Here is a 3,601-nt window from a genome sequence, read left to right as displayed (position 1 = left end):
TACGCATTCGAATCTTTGATGGCCCCTGGCTAATTAACGAACTTGGTCGGGGGCATGTACATATAGTAATTCCTTAGGGCTGAGAATAAGTGCCCGGGCAAACAGTATAAAAAGCACTTAAACCGGAAAACCATATATTTTGGTTTTTCTTCTTCGTGTTGTAAAACGAAAACATATTCTTGGCCCTGCCTTTGTTTTTCTGTTGTCTTTCGAGCCGCCCCCAAAAAAAATTTGACATGGCGAAAAAGTCATAAACACACAGAAGGGGCCGTAGATTATCATTATCATCATTGGAGGCAGCCCGCAAAATGCACACCAAACAAAGTGATGAAAAGCAAATGTTGTTGGAAACAATGGATGCGTGAAATTGTTCGCACCCGGAGGGCTGCGTTTAGCTTACCTTTCCCCACTTTCCCCCGGTTTTTCCCAGCCTTTCCTCGGGAATCCTGGCCAGGTGAGGTCGAGTGCTAACTACATTAATGCATAATGTGGTGGCTGGGCTGCGCCGTGGAAGGATGTGAAGGGAGCAGGATTCGGACCCATCAGCCTAATGACTTGCGTACACCGGACGCAGCCTGGCCGAAGGACCTTGATAAGTGGCAAATGCGTTTAGGGCCTTGGCCATAAACTGCTAAAGCTGGAAAGGGCTGTACGTAGACACGCCTGGAGCTTAACTTCCTGGTATTCCAAATCCAAGGCTACTGCTAAAAGTCGCCCAAAACTACTTAAATTATGAAGATGCATTTAAGCCTGTTTGACTAAAACACATTTAAAGTGCAGCACTTTAAACAACAATCAAATTGTCTCAATATGCAATGAAGGATGGAATATTAGACAGTAAGTTTGTAAGTTGTGGGCCTTATTTATGACCAATTTGGCGTTACTAAATCTTTAAATAAATTTTCATAGTTCTACCAAATTTAAGGGTGATAATAAGATTATCTTAGGCGTTACTAAAGCTTTCATTACAATTTCTTAGTTCTATTAAATTTACCAAATTCAAGGGTGATAATGAGATTATCTTGTTCTTCCCCCAATGACCATATCCAGGCTTTAATCACTAACATCAATCAGAAATCATGCGAATTTCATCCCTATTTTACCCGACTATCCCCTTACATAAAATTGAATATCAAGGACCTAATTAGTTTAATGCGCCTGGGTACAGATTGAATTTAATCTTATTCTAAGCCTAATCTTCGAGTAAATCCCAAGTCCAAAAAGCAACATAAACAGGTAGAAAGATTCTTGTTATCTCATTGGTAGCACAAAGCAAGGTAAATATCCTTAGTGCCATTGTATTGGCCCTATATTGAGTCAATTTGGTTTGGCATTTCAATAATTTTGATTAAGCATGCGTTCAGGTTGCACTCGGTATTACGGTTCCAATTAGTCGTCACATTTGTCACATACTGCGGTCATTCTGGGGTCCAGTTTCACTTAATTGCTTTTGCAGTTGCAAATTAATTAACCTGAATGGAAATAATAATGCCTGCTGTTAGCCCTTGGTTCAAAGCCACAATAAATAACGAAAAAATCAAAAATAAATTATTCAAAGGAAACCGTTCACGTGTTGAATGTGCTCAAATTGACCAACTAATCAGGTCCAAGGTCCGGCCTCCTGCTCATAAATCGTTTGTATTCTGGACCAGGGGTATTTTATATTTGCTGCCTGACAAAGAAAAGAATGAAAAACATTACAGAAATTAGCCGAAAAGAATGGCAGGAAGTCGTCGCTGACGCCAGGGAAATATATTTGTGTGCGGGCCCCAGAATTCTGCTGTTCAAGCTCAAATTAAAGGCCAATAATACAGTAATAAAGTCGGCAGCCAATCGACCTATGGACCACCTAAGCCAAGCCAAATCGAATCACCCAGACGCACGCACAAACGCACCTTGACAGGCCGCGCTTAAAAGTATTTATAAATTTTATATAATGTGCTCCCAGCGAGCGAGATACATCGCCATCCCCTGCGAGATGTACAGACGAGGTCAATAAAGTAGTTCCGAGGTCCTGTAACCAAGTGTGTTTTTGGGGCCAATGGGAGCTTTATCGAACTATCGATACGTTTAAGGGATCATTATATAAACAATTTTTTAAGATATAGAACCAAACATTTTAATTTTAAGCTTTAATAATCGTGCTTTTTAAAGGGGTTATTACAATAAAATAATTTTACTACGAGTTTTTGGAATCAATAATAATATTATCATTTTGTTTTGATATATTCTAAATACCATGAAATATTCTGAATTTATTGAGAGTAAAAACTTGTGTTCTTCAAATTGTATAAAGATACCTTTTAATAAAATTCCTTTTTTGCATACTTAAATATTTTATGACATTCTATAATCAACATTTTCGGATATCTAAACTTTGTACAAAAGATAGTAATTTAGTTAGTAGTACCACCGCACCGCCAATAAATAAGCCAAACCAATATAAAATAAACCAAACAACTTATTTATAAGCTTAGAGTTCCTATTATCCCGCCCTGCACTGTATATATGAGGTATGTACTGTACATAAAGTACGACGGCTTGCCCTTTTTGGCGTCGAGCGGGAAGTAACCTCTATTATTTACCAATACAAACTAAGCTTTAAAAAGAAATGTAAAATTACCCGAAGCGCCAGCTGGTTGGAGCGGGGGCTAGATGGTATAGGGGGTTCCTTGGCTCCAGACAAACATGTGTATAATGTGTTTAATACAACAATTGTGTGGCTTTTTAGTACGCCGCGTGCTGTGAGTGTGTGTGTGTGTAGGCCCTTGCGTATCTGTGTCTCACAAGCAACAGTTGTTTTTAGCGGGATTTTGAGGAGCATAAAAGCTGTTTTTGCAGCAGCGACGCCTGCGCCTTGGAGCGGTATGTTGCCTACTTTTGCGGGCTGGCCAGGTGATTGTGGCCATTCATCCCCCTGGATGAAGCTCCCCACCCTTGTCGGGGCGAGCTTTTGGTATCTCAACATTTGGCGGGCATGCAACAAGCGTGTTGTATCCGTATCTCTGTGTGTCTGTATCTGTATCCGTGTATCTGTATCTGTGTATCTGTGTATCCGTACACACATATTTGCTCAGCCTCAGCTGCGACTCCTGCTCAACATAAGCGCTCGGCTAAAAAGCACGAGGATGCGGAACGAAACGAGCCACACTCGACTTATGTACCATTTCGCACACTTGAGAGTTTTTAGTTCGGTTTCGGCAGAATTGATAGATACACGCAGCTCTCGCACCGCGCACAGCCAAATCCATATAGATATAGATACACATACCGATTTCGTCCCGCTTTGCTGGCCCAAAACCAAAATCAACTGGCCTGCGTTTCTCTATCTAGTGCCATCGGCCATCGGTTAAAGCCAGAAGCTGAAGAGCCGCACGCTTCCAGTGGGAAAACATTTCGCCAGTGAATGCACGTTGATTTTTTTTATCGGTCCGCAATTGTGATTTACCATACATACAGCACAGGGCACGGAAAATTAACCACCGAACTGGAGTGAACTGAAACGGAAATCCGAGGCGAATTAAACTTGGTTTTTTTTTCCCGGAGATTCAACGCAACTTGAGGCTTTGTTATAGGCAGGTAAAACACTATACCCCTCATC

The sequence above is a fragment of the Drosophila suzukii genome, chromosome 2R (assembly GCF_043229965.1).
Source record: "Drosophila suzukii chromosome 2R, CBGP_Dsuzu_IsoJpt1.0, whole genome shotgun sequence".
Taxonomy (NCBI): Eukaryota; Metazoa; Arthropoda; class Insecta; order Diptera; family Drosophilidae; genus Drosophila; species Drosophila suzukii.
Note: the sequence above shows the minus strand (reverse complement) of the source record.